The sequence below is a fragment of the Excalfactoria chinensis genome, chromosome 1 (genome assembly GCF_039878825.1).
Source record: "Excalfactoria chinensis isolate bCotChi1 chromosome 1, bCotChi1.hap2, whole genome shotgun sequence".
Taxonomy (NCBI): domain Eukaryota; kingdom Metazoa; phylum Chordata; class Aves; order Galliformes; family Phasianidae; genus Excalfactoria; species Excalfactoria chinensis.
In genome coordinates this window covers 65,918,219-65,936,637 of record NC_092825.1, presented here as the reverse complement: position 1 = coordinate 65,936,637, position 18,419 = coordinate 65,918,219, and positions in this window count along the sequence as shown.

Sequence of the window (18,419 nt, the reverse complement as noted above, 5' to 3'; positions counted from 1 at the left end):
GTTGTATGTGACCCCCATCCATCTCCACAGGATCCTGCTGTAATGCTGGTAGGGAGCGAGTGGCTCAGAAGGGAATTCACAATGAGATCCCCAAAGCTGTGCTGTAGGAAAAACAGAGCAGTATCTGAAACCCTTTAGGATTTAATTGCCGGTCAGGCACCTGCATGCACCATCCTAACATCTCAAAAGAGATAGAGAGGAACTCACACTTTCAGAAACACACCTGGGGGGGCTGTGTTGTGCAATTTATTTGCAGGGCACACTGCCAGGAGGACAGAGCAGGAGTCAAGCTGTTTTTCCACCTGAATGGGCTTGAAGCCAATTCTGAAAAGTCACAAGGTAGTTTTACCAGCAAGATCTTGAAGAATCCTTGGACAAAATACATGCTGTTATGAGGAAGTCTGAATTTTAACTCTAAATGAACGCCATAAGCACTGGGCCATATTTTCAGCTTCCCCGTCCCTAACAGCTCTCCAGCCACCTGCATCTGCTTGGGCTATGCATCTCCATTCATTCATCGTTTCAACACTTCTTTAGGCAGAGCAGAGTGTCCTCAACACAATCCTACCTGTTGTTCTGGTGCTTCTCTTCATTCAGCTCATGGAGAAGGAAGGAGCTGAAAATGGAGAGGGATCCACATCCTATACTTCCTAAACTTAAAAGTGGATGACTGGTTTTTCCTCCCCATTTTCTTCTAAAAGAGCGGAGCCATCTCATCTGGTTTGTTTGGTTGGTTTGGTTTTGGTGTCTTTTTTTTGTACTCTATCCACTTGTGCTCTCACACTAATTACTCAGAGCTTACATGCAAGAAAGTACCATTTCTTAATCCATGCTTTTGAAAACGAGGCACTGAAGTGCTCAGAGAGGGACAGCTCTGACCAGCTGCAGAAAGTGGACAGTGAGAGCCAGTTAAACAGCAGGAGAGCAAGAGGTTCCATTAATTATTCCATCAAGAGATTTTCCAGTGCTAATCTCAATTTTGCAGGTAGAGACCAACTCCGTTTATCAATTATTTTTTAGCCCTAAGCTGTCACTACAAGCCTGTTCCTGGACCTCATTTCTTTAATAGTTAGTCTTTGCATTTCTAACGTACAGTTATACACAGCCATTCATCAAGATCTATTCTTGTTCTCTGTTCTTTTATTTTAGCAACTCTTTCTTTCACTGACAATGCATGGAGTGATGAGCCTCGTTCTCTGCCAGCCCTCATCTGTGACACTCGTGTAACTGGGCTCCTCCAGCCTTCTGTCATGAGACAGGTGCTGCAAATGTGCCCTGACCAGTCCTGTAACCAGTCCTTCAGACAGAGCACCCTTTGAGCCTTACAGTTACAGTCGTTCCTAGGGAAGCTGAATCTAATTCTGATTAATTATAAGGTCAACTAATACATCCAAATCCTTCCTCATCTCAGCTTAAATTTTGTTTTGATTTGGTGATTTGTTGTTGTTGCTATTTTTGGGGTGCTTATATTTATTTTACTTTATTATCTTCTAGAAATCTTTTCCTCCTTACACAACACCACGTTTTCTCTACACAAGTACTCCTTCCTCCTGCATATGCCTATTCTTTTTTTCAGTACCAGTTTTTATCTCCTTTGGCTGCTCTGTAACAGATCTTATAATTTCTTCACTATATCATCTACAGCTTTGTAAACAGCTTCTCACTCAAAATATCACCAGTGGTACTTGTAGACGGGATGGATCCTATTTCCCTTGCCTGGAAAACCAGCTGCCTCATCAAAAAGGTAGATTTGTTTAACACACTGAACCTTCAGCTAATCACTTGCCTTATCTCATCTCCCTTTTATCTCCAGGCCTATAAAGATAATTGTTCTTCCTCTCAAAACCTGCTCAAATCCTTTTGTTGTTGTTGTTGTTGTTCATTAGGTTTATTCATTTAATTCCAGATATGGGTTTATCTGCTCTGAATGTCATAGCTTTTTAGGATAAAAATCCTATAAGCTAGCTCGGAAAACTGGCCATCTGAGAAAACTGATGCAACCTCTTCAGAAGCCCTGCCAACTAACCTTACTGCAGTTGTACAGTATGCAATTTCAGTTTTATCTCACATATCACTACATATACTATGCTGCAATGGGTGTTGCAGGCATCCTAAATCCTTTACTGAATCCATTCCATAGCCATATTTTCATTAAGTACAGGGAAATGAAGTAAGACCTCAGGCAAAGTAATAGAAATTTAGTGTAGTTTGATGGCATACAAACTACCAGGAAACGTGCATGCAGCTTAAACATCTGTTTACAGATGCCAACCCAGCCTAATGCTTGGCATGTAAATTCAGCAGGAGTGCCATCTGTCCATTGTGTAGCCACTGAAAACTTCTCCCTTAATCCTTTCCATTTAGCTACAATCCTAATTATGATTTAGGTGTGCCATTTTCCTAAGAGACTGACTAAATCCATTGTAAAAAAAAAAAAAAACGTATTTCTACAGTACTTACCACTACTTAGAAGAAAGATACCATTGAAGTACTAAGTTTACTGAAGGTATATCATTTATAGATAGAGGAACCACACAGGACAAAGCATAAGTAGGAGGCAACAAAGGAGTGCTACTGGACAGGTGACAAGTAATCAGGCCTGAGATCTTGAGGGGAGAAAGAGTATGAGCTCTGGTCTCTCTATTATTCCATAACTCTCATTTATGTACCCTGAATATGCCAATCTGTCAGAGGAATTAAGTATAATCAGTAACAAATGGATCTCACATCTTATAGTCAACCTGTGTTATTTGGGCACATCCTACTACTATTTCGGCACTATCTTCTAAATTGGAGGTCAGAAGACCAAAGCCTTGGCTGTTAAAAATGCATGAGGAACCACAGGGCCAGGACGAGAGAGTGTTGCTTTACAGAGGGAGGTGAGCTAAGGACAAATACTAATCATAACCTGGAATGGAATCCCATTATATTCCTTGTGCCAAGGCTCCACATGCACACTGCTGTTCTGCTCACTGACTTCTGCCACAAGATATATTTCTGGAGAGCAAGGACTGAGAATGTTATTTACACTTTCCTGAAAATAGCCTGTTACAGTTCTTCATCTATTTGCAGCACCAGCTGAATTACCCTCTACTCTATTAGCCTTTACAGAGAAACTACATTTGGCATAAACATAATTCTTGGCCAATAACTGGATTCCAGATCTTCCTAAAACAGTTGTATCGACCAACAGACATAGTTTATGGCAATATTTTTCTGTTCACACGGCCCATTAGGCTTGCAGAGGTCTCAGGTTAACTGCTCAGGTTTCATTGGCAAGAGTTTAAAGTAGGTCATTTTATTGAAAGACACTGACCTGCTTTTGACTTGGGTCTGACTTTGCTAGTCTCGGAGAAAATGTTTAGGGTTTGGGTTAATGTTTTGGTAAATACATTCCTAAGCTATTTTAGTAAGGAGTAATAAACCTACACAGATTTCAGCATATATTCTCAAAAATTGGTTTGTACACAGCTAACAGTAGATGCTGATGGTTTCTAAGCAGATTCAGTGCAGCTTCCAAGCTTCACTTCTTAGTTCTAATGTATGCTTTGAACTAAACTGCGAGGCCTGTCCTGAGTTTTATTTGGCAATGGACTAACAGACACTGGTTTGGGAAATGGGAAAGTAATCACAAAAGTTTATATGATAGAAGCAATGCAAAAGTCCATCAGCAGGTAAAGCTATCTCTGGGGTTTTCTGTGGGTTTCTGTCATAATCTTTTTTAAGGAAACAAACAAACAAACAAACCTAACAGCATGCAATTCACTTTAGAAAATAAAACAGCAATTTCACATACCTTTTGCTAGGATCCAACACTAAGTCATTCTGTAAAGATGAACTCCTGTTTTCCCAGTAATGACTGAAGCATGAGGACAATAGAACCAGCTTTGATAAATTTCATATCTCATGCTGTGTGTTCTTGGAAAATTGAGGACCAATTCTGGAAGCTATATTAGAAGGACTTTATTTGGTTACTTTGGTTGGTTACAAGGAAGCTAATTTATAACTATTGTTGAATCTCAAAACAGAGAGAAAATCTTCTGAGGTAGGTTTATCTAAATACACTGTCGAAATGCTCCTTCTACCACCAACCTTCACTAAAGCTGATGTGGGAAGAGAAAATGTAGTGTTTTGTTTGAATTCAGTTTGCAAAACATGTGCTAAGTAACAAAACATTTGGCACATTTGCCCTTGATTAGCTTGTTTGTCAGCAGGCCTCTGTAAAGAACAGAACAGATTTTAGATATGATGCAAGTGACACATGCTATCACACACTCTGCATCACTATGCTGCTAGCAAGAGTCTAGTTAATCTGCAGCACGTGGAACCCACTCACCAGTAATCAAGAGCTGGTTATAATCAAAAGTACAACTATCCTCCTCATGCTGAAGGAATTTCAACAGTGAATGAATAAAAATCAGTAAGAATTGTCTGTATTTTCACATTAGGAGAGTGGCTGGAACCTTTCATATCTTGAATTCCTTCGTGTGGTCTGTTTTTCATCCTCAAGGTTAAATAAATAAATCTTGAGAACAGCAGTTTGCTTCTCCAGCCTGACACCACAGCTGTTGCCTTTGTTCTTCATAATTTCATCATTATTACACAGAACAAGTGGCTTAATGCTATTTCACATTAATATGGTCAAAAACTGGCCTGCTGTATTTTCACAGCATTTTTGTTTCCTAACCTTGTGGCCTGATTCATATGTAGCAATAGTCTATTGCAAAAGACCACTTGCTGCTTTATATATCCTACATATCCTAATGAGAAACAGCAGTGACCATGCCCACTGCTGATTTGCAACCTTTGCTTTTCTGATTAGTTATTTTTAAAGGACCGGGAATTTTTAAGACAGGAAGCCATTAAAATTGGGTATGGCTAACATACTCAAGGGAAAATTCAGACCTCCACTTGAGTTAGATTGTTCAAATCTTGTCTTACAAAGCAGAAGTTCCCTTTTTTGCTTGTAATGGAGTTATTAGAACTATGCTTTCTCTCTTTACGCTGTGTCATTTCTACATTAACAGTAGTTTTTAGTAACAATTCTAGCTATTATTATATATATGTTAACTGCCGTGCGGCAAATAATTTTGTGACTTAGAAACCTAATTATCTTGTCATAAAAAGACCTAATAATCATCATCTTACAACAACTGCTGAGACAGTGTCACAGCCTCTTCTGTGGTCTTGACCTAAGAACAGACTCCAAACCTGTTATTGCTCAAAAGATTAGGTACTTGTCTTCCCAACTCTAAGACCAGTAGTATTCAGGAAATTGCTCTAGAGATTGATATGTAGATAACAAATCATTTATCCAGCAGAAAACTTCCTAAGAGTTATGATGCATTTCAAGATATTTCACACTAAGATTATTTTATATTATTTTGTATTCGCTTACTTACAGAGGTAAGTAAGTAATTTCTCTGTAGAGAAATTGGCTACAGAAACAGCTGATCCTTCACACAGCACTGAAAGATGAAAATAGAAAATGGTGGAACTAGCATTTGTGATAAAAGGAAATTATTGCTTGTATAAATAGGAACCAGTATAATTAGTAACCAGTAAGCTGCTTATTGTGCATTAGCCCCTTTCTTAACATTTGAAAATGTGGTAAGAAATTCTGGAGAGAGGATTAAGGAGATGAGCATAGGTGAAGATGCTGTCAGCAGAGTATGTGGGCGGGATAAACATAAACACTGTGTACAAATGCAGCTGCTTATTACAGTAGTCCCTTGATTCTTTAAATATCAAGGATTTGAAACATCTGTATTGCTTTCAGTTGGAGGAGGGAAGAAACGGATACCAAACAGTTGTACCTTGCAAATGACTGGATGACACAACCATATAATGAGGGCATAATGGGAGCAGGGATTGCAAAGCACCACAGAAGATTACCCAAAGGAGTTCAGACAATTTTAGTCTTTCAGTACATTAAATACTGAGCTTTTGGACTGCAATACCAACTTGAGAAGTCATTGCTCTTTGCTGTGCTTGTACAAACACAAGTTGTACAGTTGACTGACTGGAAGAACTACTGTGCCAAGAAATAACTGGTTCTCCTCTGGGGCGTTTCTCAACCTAAGCAGTTCTGCTCCTTTACAGCTAAACCCACAGGCTCACTGTGGTCAAGATTTCTTGCTGTTTTTGCAAGCTAGGTGACTTGGGGAAAGAGCCGTACAAGAAATAGCAGAACAAGGGAGCATTCCTTGCAGATATCAGGCGGAGGGAAACTGAGGCTGGAGGCAGCCCAGGTGCATGTGATGTACAATGCATGCAATACACAACGCATGCAATGAAGTGCTTAGCAACCTTTCTGAGCTGAACAACTATGCTGTATACATAGGGTAGGATTTTAAGTTATCCTGGTGTTGCAGAGAAGTTAGATGATTATACTGTGTACATACATGATGACCCAGTTTAATACTTCAGCTTGTTAGTTTGTAGTTTTCCTAAATATGAGGATGAAAAAGGCAGTTCATAGAGTCAGCCTTTTCTCAAAAGGTCTCAGAGGACCCTGAAGTAAGTTGAAGATCTGGAAGTTTGGAGCAACCAGTGGAAACTACCATTAGAGAAAGTAGATGAAAATATCAGAGCTGGATACAGCTTCATCTGTGGGCCAATGAGATGTTACAGAAATGGACCTAAATTACTTTCTCCATCTTCAGTCTTTATTTTAATCACTGAATTGGTGTAAGGATGGTGACAGGCAAGGCTCTTCATCCTATAACTTTGCTTATCAGGAATAGAGAGCTTTTTCTATTTGTTTACAGAGGGAAGATGTTACTTAAACTCAGTGAGGAATGCATCTAAGCTATGTATCTCATTGGCTTAAAGTAAACATCCGTCCTCACATTCTCTTATCAGTTACTTTAGGCTGTTAACTGTGCAGAGTCCTGGTTATGGACTGCATGTAGTTATGTGGCTTGAAAGGAAGAGAGCTGTGACAGGGACCTCCATCTCTCTTTTGTCACTGCGACTTAAGAGAAAGGGGCTGTAGCTCCACCTGACCTGAAAGAAAAGCAGCAAAGAAGAACAAACAAGACGGGCAGACTGTGAGGGCAGGAATGCTTAATCACATGAGTTCTCTCCTACATGTACAAGGAGAAGTCACCCAATGTCCCCTGTCCACGATTAGCAAGCTTGGGTCAGTGCAACCCCCTTAGCAATTTTGCAGCAGTTGTATGAGGAGGAATTTCTCATTGTACTCAAACTCACTCTGCAATCCTATAATAAGTTAGTGGAAGTCTTTCCTTTGACGAAAGATTCTGGAACATATCCTTTAAGTACAGGCGTAAGGCTTTGGAAGATTAAGGCCTGGGTTTCACGTGACAAGAATGTAGAACGTGATGGCAAAGAGAGAGTTAAACAACTAATCTTTCGACAAAGCAAGCATTTGTCTGGGCTTGCCACTTCTCACCTGTTGTGCAACTATCTTGTAAGTAACACAGCTGAACAAATTGAAATAGGATTTCAGAGCATGTAGGATGACAATTGGAAGATGGACTTTTGCCCCCTCTAGCCATTAATACGAAGGCGCTCCAAAAGTAATGCCTCTGGTTTTATTATGTTGGCTCTTTGGCAGTAGGGTTTGAACCTTCCAGCCAATATCCCAGTATATTTTGTTGCCATGTGACAGATGGAAGCAAAGGGGTAGTCTGACAAAATGGTGTCTGACATGGAACTGCAGAAGAAGCAAAGGTGTGTCACTGAACTCCTCTATGCATAAAAAATGGCACCCATTGACATTCATCAACACTTGCTTAACATTTACGAATACCAAACAGTAGATGTGAGCACATAAGGCAGTGGGTGGTACATTTCAGAAGTGGCAACAGTGAGGTGAAAGAAAAGGCACATTCTAGGCAGCGAAGCACAGAAGTGTGCACAGAGCCAAATATCAGCTTCAGTGTATTGAAAATGATGGTGGAATATGGCAAAGTTTGTACCAACTGTGTCTCATGAATACTCACGCAGGAAAGAACGTCATATGCAAGTTTGTCAAGGCGTACTGAACAGCATAATTACTGTTGATTAAATGTAGTGTCACCGCTACAAACTGGAGTCAAAGTTGCCGTCAGAGGAGTTGCAATATGTAAATTCTTCACTGAAGAAAAACGTCAAGATTCAGCCCTCAGCAGTTTAAGTAATGTACACTGTCTTCTGAGATAGAAAAGGGGTTATACTTTTGGGTTTCCTGGAACCTGGACAAACCATCAAATCTGACTGCTACATCATGATGCTGTCAAAGCTGAAGGTTCAAACTTCCAGAGTCAGGCCAGAGAAGAAGAGAAGCTGCCTTGTAACAAGACAGTGCCTGGTCCCACACCAGTCTGAAGACCATGGAGCACATTGTCAATGTTGGCTGGACTGTCCTACCACACCCACCGTACAGTCTGGATTTGGTACCTTCCATCTGTTCAGCCTGATGGAAGATGGACTGTATGGGCAGCATTTTCCTGGAAATAACACCATCAAAGTAGCTGTGAAAGTGGGTCACCTTTGCTGGTGCAGATTTTTTACAAGCGCAGCATACAGGCTCTTGTTCATCACTGATGAAAATGCATAGCTAATGGTGGTGACTGTGTTGGAAAATAGCGTTTTGTAGCTGACAGTGTGCTCTATCAAATTGCGTTATTGTGCTCTTTGTATCTGTTCTCATTTCCAAGGAACTAAATAGGAGCCATTGTCCAAGCAACTTAGGTATTTATTATCATAGTTATAGTTAAGGCCACTTCTTTGACTAGAGAAAATTTGCATAAACAATGTAACAGAGCCTGTACTGTCGTAAAGATTTATATTGGCTTCCACAGGAAAATGCTGAAGGCCTCATTTAACACAGACCAAAGCTTTTTAATTTACAGACCATTCTAAGACACATCCGTTAAAATACAAGCATTTCATTTCCCTGTTAAATGAGTCATTCTGAAACCAATACATGTAGCTGATCCAGGCATTTGATTTTCTATATGCATAACATTCATTGTAGAGGTGTTTTTTTATTAAAAAAAAAGGTCAGTGCTGGCTGCTACAAATATTTTTGTTGCTGTTTCTCAAGAAAAAAAAAAAAATGCATGTACACTGGCACTGTACATTTGTTATTTTTCCATGTCCGAGTCAATTGTGTTAAATTGTATGAAAAACCAATATTAATATGCAACTAGAACAGGTTTAAATGAAATATTTTACCTTACTGGAAGCAAAGTGGTTGCTGAAGTTAAGTATAAGTGTAAAGGCAATTCTGCTGCAATTGTCACATCTCCATGAAGTTGAGCTGTCTTTTATTTAGTCGGAACTGACGTAAGCTGATTATTAACTATTGATACTTTAGCTGAACTTTCAAACCTCTTGATCTTCACTTGTGCATGTAAGTAAGATCAGTGACAATTCAGCTCAGACCACATTCAGCAAGTCACAGCCTTTTTTACTCTCCAGCTATCTTTTCCTCACTAAAAAGAGTCATTGGCACCCATAGACAGCAATAGTTTTTGTAACAAAAATACATGGATGTATTCCTATAACATACCAGTGGTTGTTTATCATCACTTCTCTGTCACTTCTTTTCTAATAGTTACTTTGTCCATTCTCTCAGTCAGAATTGCACAAAGCCCCTTGAGTATAACGCTACCCTGTGCTACTGGACTTTTCACACCTTTTCATTCTTACAGATTTCTTATTCTGAAGTAAGTAATTATGCAGCTTGTTGGTTAGGTGTTCCTTTGGGCCAGGAGTACCGACATCCTTCCCACCTCAACTCTACTACAAGACTAAGGATCCTCAACTTTCTGATCCTTCCACATTTCAACCCTTTGCCCCTTATCCTGCCAACTTCTGCATTCTTTCCTCATCTGCTTTCACACTCATGTGCCTAATATCCTTCCCTCATTGTCCTGCCATTGTTCTGACATTTCTCTGATCCTAGGCTTACCCAATTCAGTTAGCTAGACTCAGAACCAGAAGAGTGAATAGATTGTTGGTTTAAAAAGAGGAACCAGCTTAATGAGAACTAAATAAGCAAGTACCAGGGACAGGTTTTTTGGCTGTGTCTAACACAACTTCACGTTAAGTTTATCACATTTATCATCTTGTGATTTGTGGCAGCCTTCCTTCCCGCTCTTCAGTGGTCAAAGGAGAAGACACAACACGGTACCATTCAAAGTTGGTTAGTGGGTGATTCAGCTGTGCCTGGCATGAGAATTGACTAACTTTTACTTCTTCTACCATCTTTCACTCTTAAAAAACATGCCACTGAAACCAGACAGCTGTCTTCCTTCATTCCTTCAGAAGCATCTGGAACAACAACAAAAAAGTTGAGGGAAAAAAAAATTGGATTTTTTTCATCTATTCTTCCCTTCTACCCACAAATCTGCTGTTTAACCCACCTGTGTTCAGATACATTTCTATATACTGTATATACTTCTATATCTGTAATACTGTAGACCGCACTGCTTAAAATTTAGTGATTTCAAGTCATATACAACAGTAATTTTCACCATTGTCTCATGCCTTAAATTTTTTCCATATATCAAAAAGTCACACTCCCTCTTTTCTCCCATAATCTATTTTTGTTGACTAATCTAGGTCACCGTGTTTCTCCTCCATCCCTCCCCAGCTGCCAAATGTCAAGTTGCTGAAGGAAATTTGGCTGTGGAGTGATTATGTCAGTTCTGTTGTGAAACAATTGGACTCTGATCTTAATTTCCAACTGGTATATTCAGATAAATTCCTAACTTCAACTTTACCCCATTGATAGATCTGGCCCTGACTTGTCACATGGAATGCATGACACTACTCCAGAAATAGGAGTAAATATAATGACCATCCTTCCCCTAACCAAATAATATTACAGAATGGTTTTGATAAGCCACGAGCAAAGTATTTGCTTCAGTCAATTTTAAAAGCAAAGAAAAAAAGTTTAGTCTCAGTGAAAGCTCTGGATAAGTAAATTCTCTATTTCCGTTCCCACTCTTCAAGAAAGCATTCTGTCTGCAGTCTGCAGCCCAACGACTTCCCACTCAGCCCCATAGGTGAAACACAAACCCTTCACATCTACAGCTGAACTGTGATTCTCATTTCAACCAAAGATAACATTCAGAGTAGACATCACAGTCCTGGTAGCTAGATTAACCCCTTCTTTGTCAGCTCTCATAGTGGCTGTGCATCTCTGCACACTAGGTTAAGATGATACTGATTACTCCCAAGAAACACAACAAGGGCAAAGGAGCTTGTAAAGGCAGCAACACATGCCAGGAAGAACACACCCTTTCCAACAGCAAATTCTTACACTTCTTACCCTGCTAGCACAAGAACAGATTTTTCCTGCCTCAGCAAAATTTATCCATGTTCATGGAAAGGGGAAGCTAATTTTAAACTAGGTAAGAAAAAACACCATTATTTTTCTTCCCCCCAGCTACTCAGTATACAAGTGAACATTAACTGGAAGACTAGAAGAAAGAAAAAGCATGGGTAGTTAAGCAATGTTACCTCTTTTAAACCTCATTTGTTGCCAAGATCAACATAAAGACAAGTTCTGCATATTTAGAAAACAAAACACCAGACTGGGTAGTTTTCATCTTTATCTTGTATCAAATTTGCCAAGAAAAACTAGAAGCTTTGCGTGATTTTATGGGTGCATTTCAAAGTTCAGTTAGACAACCATGCTTCATGTACAAGAAGTTTCAGTTTATTGTCAGGATAAGCTGTTATTCTCCTCACTCAGAGAAGACTTCCGTATAGCTTTGCCTATCGCCATGGTGCCACAGAAATTAATACATCTATAGGAGAACTAACAACGTAAGTACTGAAATACATTTATAGGTCCTTCACAGTTCTGTAGACTGAGATGTTACTCAATCATAGATTAATTCTTTCTGGGTATTCAAATACCCGCATAAGTTTTGTGTGACAAAGCTGGGATTATGAGTATAAATGCTTTAACTAAGTAGGCACATATATGCTCAGACACATACTAGCCTTGGTGTCTGCTTATATTTTTCAGCCTTTTGAAGTATCAAGAGAATGCTGTTCCATGTTCCTGCTATAGAAAGCCTGGTCTCAAACAGCAAGATGTAACATCTGGAAATAACAAGATTCAGTCATGATCAGCTGCCACAGAGATGAATGCAATTTGTCTCAGTCCATGTCCACTAGCTGTTACTGAGCAGTTAATTCAGTTTTGGCCAATCTCTCTGATTATAGCCATACAAGGGACCAGCTGAAGTTAAAGTTCCCACTTCTAATTGTTATACCAACATGAGAGGTTATTTTTAAAGAGGTACTTGACATCCATGTGCCTTTTTGCAAAGAAAAGGCATACAGGTGCATGTAAGAAGCTAGGAAGCTGGGATAATGACAAGTCTAGCTATACAAAGCTATACATGGGACAGAATGAAGGTGAGAAGGCAAGACAGAGAATCCTGGAAACAAACTGATTGTGCCCCGGTGGCACAGTGGTAGAATTGCTGCTTGCAACACCAGAGGCCCGCGGTTCGAATCCCCCCTGTGGCGCAAGGGGTAGAAATGCTGCTTCGCTACCCAGAGGGCTCGAATCGCAGGAGTTGGACTCGATGATCTCTAAGGTCCCTTCCAACTCACACGATACTGTGATCTACAGAACACTGTTTTGTAGACACTTGTCTAGCTTATGGAGTTCGTCGCCAGATGACTCCCCATGACCTCACATGGCTGTACAAGCAGAAGCACCTGCTCAAGACTCATTAGCTGATGTCTTATAGTGACTCATTGCAGCAACTCTTAGAAGAAGGTGACACCAACTGGACTTAAGTTACCAGGACTACCATGTTCCAGGTATTAGGACTGCTAATGTCTATACTCCTGCTTGTGCTTGAATGTCCCCTATTTTTTATATATCAAAGCAGGTCACTGTGCATATGTTGTGTGTGGTATTTTACATATCTCATATCATTGGTAAACATTTTCTTTCACCTTTTAGGCTTTGTAGGTAGCAGACTACTTGCTCTGTTGCCTTAACACCAGGCAGCCCTCCAGTCTTCCTCCAGCATGTGCTACAGTTCTGTTCCTATTAATCTGGCCAAAGAACTTTTTCAAAGAGGAAATATTAAATATTTCTTGTTGTCTAGTACAAACAATCTCATCTTATAAAACATCTGTTAGGAATGTGTAAGCTATGAAAGCTAGCCCTGAACCATACTCCAAGAACTGCCCACTCCATGGAAAAGATAATCCAAAAAACCTTTACATCAACGCTCTCTTTAAGACACCTTAAGAGGTTTATAAAGTCTACAGCTGAAAGTATGTTAATGGAGGTCACCACTGATGGGTCAACTCAGCTTAGTTATAATGCTATAATTCTGACGAGGAGCATGTTAAGCCGAACCACATTTGTGCCTTTAAATCAGGCGAGCAAGGAGATGTCTAAAGACCATTACAAACTAGCTACAAGTCTCCATTCATTTCAAAAAACACAATTTCATATAATTTACATTCCAAATGCTATGTCTCACAGAAAGTGCATGCTGGGTTTTTTTACCTCATACTTCAATGGGAAGTTCTACTGGAAGCTCTTGACTGTCCAGCTGTTAATCCCCTACTGATAAAGCACAGTAAGGTCCAATTCAAGAAGGTCACATGTGGGAGACCCATTATCTACATCTCGCTTAGTATACATTCCAAATTCCTCAAGCAGTTTATTCACTCTGAGCTGTAGAGAACCCTATTGGCTCTCAGCACAAGATCTTAAAAAGCCTTTCAAAATCAAATCAATGCCAAAAAGTATTCCCACAGCTCCTTATCTTGTGAGCTCTTGTGATTTGTCCACTGAGTGAAGGTATCCATTCCCTCTCTTATTATCCATTGTTATCTTTAGTGAGCCCAGGACTTCAGTTCTCTTCTTAATGCAACACCATTATTCTTTTTTCTTTCCTGAGGAGTCAAAGCAAACCAAACCTATCCTCAAAATACACCATGTCTTCCAAATGAAGCATTAACTATTAAATATTCTGAAGAATATGTTCACACTTCAGATTCAGCTAAGAAACAACTAAGGAAAAGGTGAAACTAAACTGCTCCTGGATCCCCCTGTGATTTCCAGTTGCAGCTAGGTGGCCAGATTCCATCACCTTTAAGAATGCCAAAGTGGGTGACTACTTACCCATTCACAAAATGAACTTAAGAAAACCCGTTCAGTATTGCAATCACAGTCACCATGTGGTAGCAACTCAATATTAGACTACAAAAACTTCTAATTTTCTGAGAACACAAAATCGTGTGAGATTGCTTTCACTTCTTCCAAGATTTTCTGTTTGTTTTCTTGTACTATGACTGTCAGTAATGCACAGGCTCTAGGCCCTGCAGTACCAATAGGAATTACTTCTATGGTGCATTGTTCCTGATGGATATATTTCTGTCTTTTCTTGTAAAGAAAAACTCAGGTTCCGTATAAATGATCAGTTCACTGACATTCTATCAACAAGCCTTATTCCCAAACTGAAAATAATTCTCATTGAAGCACTTACTATCAACAACCTTGCACCTTTTATTTCCGCTTCCCAGTAAACTCGGCACTTACAGAAGACTGCAGCTTAACCTCTCCAGAAGATCAAAATAACACCACCAAGAAGCTGGCACAGAAGCGAAAAAAAAACAAAGCAAGAATGAACAGCTGAGGTTGGGTAAAGGGAGGGCATAGGGAAGTAGCTGTTCAAGAGAAAGTATGGTGAAATGGATGTCTGAAAACTGCTGCTTCATAAGCTGATCTTAGTGGGATTTGGGACATGTGCTGTCATTGCTTCAGAATACGAATGGTTAAGTGTAATGCACACAAAACAGCTGCTTTAATTGAATTTAAGTGACCATTCTAATTCTATTTATAGATTTTATCTTTTGCTTAAAATTTTCCTGTGTTTGCAGTTTGCAGTTTCCAGGAACAGCAAAATGAGTTTGATTCTCAGAACACTGCAAAGATTGACAACGCAACCAAGTCTGTCAAATTTTCAATTTTCAAATAGAAAAGAGTGCCATGTAAAGAAAGACTCAGTGACCTATAATTCTTAAGTGACCCTTACAACAAAAGTAGCAGGAAAGAGATGACAGAACAGAGAACAGGGCATGAAGGAAAACACTGCACTGCAGCAGTCATTTTCACAAGTTGAAGCATACATCAAGTGTGCATGAATCTGCAAGTACAATGCATAGAGTAATAAAGCATTCTTGCTTCAGATCATAAGATCCAGCCACATTTTCAGGATTCAAAGCGTCACAGAATGTTCTCTGTATTTATTACGCACATAGGAAATCAGTATTTTTCTCATTCTGATGTTAGCTTCCTTTGCAGAAGGGGAACAAAAAAGCAGATCTAAGATCTAACCAATCAACCACCACTTGCAAGGCACAAGGAATCATATGCAGACCTTTGTTGGTACTTCTAACAGAGATTTGTTATAATCCGATGACCCATACCTCACTAGAAACCAGTGCTCAAATATTTAGCTGAGCTGGAATGTCATAGACCAAAAAAGCAAATGATAGTACAATATTTACAAGTGAATATGTAGGAAGCATTCCAGTAACCATCATTGTCTAATTCCACAGCTTTTCCTATAACTCCAATAATCTAGAAAGCAAGTACAGCACTGATTACTGCAGTCTTAGCCTGAAAGCTTGGTTTACAACCTCAGCAGCTAAAAGACATATATATAAGCAACGGGAGCTCTGGTTTATCTAATCCAAAGATAGATCTATTATGCCATTTTTTTATTTTTTATTATTTTTTCTAGTTTCATCTGCATGTAACAGGATGGAATGCGATGCTGTTTTAGGCACGTGAGAAAGAAACATGAGCAAGAGAACTAAAAATGAATTGTTTGTTGCACAAGAAGGAACACTCCCTTTAAGGTCAGATGTTCAAAATCCATCAAGCTGAATTTCTTAATAAATGATTGCATGAAGATGCTCTGATAGCCCCATTGAACATGTGCCCAGCTTTTGCAAATGCAACAGTATAATTAAAGAGTAGTTTGAACAAATGTTAGAAGAGTTAGGTCATGCAGTACCTAGAACTGGTGAGGAAAACAGCCTATTATAGCTAAACTTCTGTTTGCTTTCTCTTTGCACATATTACTTAGGTTGAGGTATCCTTTTTTAAAGACAAAGCATTAAAATACATGTTTAAATCCAATACTGCTTCATCCCTGTGATAGGAGAGGTGAAAAGCAACGCAGTTTTCCTACACATCCAATGAAATCTCCTTTACTAGCCATTCCAGTGTAGCAAGAAAGATTCAGTGATGGTTGAATTTGACCTGATTTCTATATTTTGAGAAGAGAATCTTCTTTACTGTGAGAATGATGGAGCACTAGAAAAGGGTACCCAGAGTGATAGTAGAGTCCTCTTCCCTGGAGATATTCAAGACCTGTCTGGACATATACCTGCACAACCTGCTGTAGGGAACCTGCTTTAGCTGCGATGATCTTGAGGGGTCCCTTTCAGTCCCTACAATTCTGTGTGATTCTGCAGTTAAGCATAGAATGTCTCAGTTGCATTCATTTAGAACCCTCTCAGTAAAATTCAAGACATTCAGCTTGAGGAACTCTATCACGATTTTTTAATAATAGAACTAAAAGAATAATTAACATGGTAAGATGTATTACTTGCAGAGTTCTAGAGCTGTGAACTAATTCCTAGCCTGATGAGAATTAGGTTACTAAAACAAACAAGGTCCCCAGAGTCCTGTTTGTCCAGGACCAAGATAAATTAGCCAGAGACTCCTGGGAGACACTCCTAAAGCTTTTCTTCCTCCTGACCACAAGAATTTTCTAGTCCATGGCCTTCATAGGATGTATATTACACAGTGCACAACCTAATGACTGGGCTACAGTCCAAGAAGATGGATGATAGGGATTTGAATCTCTCACGTGTGTTTTTCACCTTGTTTAGCAAGACCTTCATTCAGATTCCTTTGGTGTAAACATAAAGATTCATCTGCAAGAAAACCAGATTTGTTACTTAGGCTTAGTGTAGTAGGTTTAGGTGTCATCACCTAAACAGTAATAACAAAAGTAGTTAGGAATAATATCAGGTTGCTATATTTCAAAGGCTTCAAGTCATATTTAGCAGGTAGGCTTGCTACTGAAGGTATAATGCACAGTGTTAAAAAAAATATATTTATATAAGGCTATTGGCCAGTCAAATTATTGAATTACACCTGGACATGTGACACGCTCTTGAAACACTATGACCTCTATCCTCATTACAGATCCACCTACCGGAAATGACTGCAACCATTTGCAGAAGACACATGACATCCAAACTATTCACAGGCAACTTTCTGATGCAACTGATGATACATCCAGTATTATCATGAAACCACCAGCATGCCAGCCAACACTGTGCTGCAGTCCTTGTGACTGTTTGTCTGAAGACCTGTATTGCTGTCTGTAAGTACTGGATCAGGATGTAGCTGAAGATGGCATGCAACCAAATCTCTGAACTTTGCAATTGACAACATTGGTGGTTTCAGCAACTGAAAGATGAGCTGTTTCATTTCCAAAAGCTACCACTGATTCAAACAGTGCCACTGGAAGATATTCAGCCAAGTTCTTCCACTTGTGTATCACTTTAGAATTTGCAGGGTGGAGTGGTGTTGAAGCCTGTCATACATCATGTACACTAATAACATGGTTTGTTAATTTCCATTACATACATGTGGCCACTAAGAATTAATAGTGGCAATGTCACAGGACCAGTCATGGCATTTCTTACGCAGGAAAGGCTGTCAGTTTTGTGTAGTCATTCATCAGTTCCCCATGCCTTAAACAATCCATGCAGGCACTGGTGCAGACATTGCTCACATCTTAACCTGCTCACTGGGGAACAGATTCCTTGAGGTAGGAAAGAAGAGACATCCCATCTTCTCCTTTCTGCTCCACACAGGCCTCTGGGGAGCGCACTGTGCACAAGACAACAGATTGTATTAGAGAGATGTCATAAAGTGGCTGCTGCCACTCACACAATAAGCCTTAGAAAGGCGTGGGAATAGTATAGCACATAATTTACCAAGTGCTAGCAGCTGTTCTGTCTGCTGTTATTTACACAGTGTAGTTCAAACAACTGTATGAGAAATTCTCCCTTTTTTCAGCAGTATATGCTTGCTACAGCACAAACGTCTGGAATAATTGAGGGGGAGATTTACTTTGCCCTTCATTCACCTGACAGCAAGGTAGCAGTCCATACTTAAAACTTGTGCTCTCTAGCGTGAGCCGCAGGAATGACATCTTGATACTTCGAGTAACTACCTTCCTCAAGGCATCTGTCACCACACTTCCTCCTCTGTCTTCAAGTTCTTTCCAACCACTGTTCTCCTACTGCTGAGTCTTCTGTTAGAGTCTAGCAGCTTCTTTTCTTCAGACTAGCTGCAGCAGAAGTTGGTAGGTCTCCATTACATT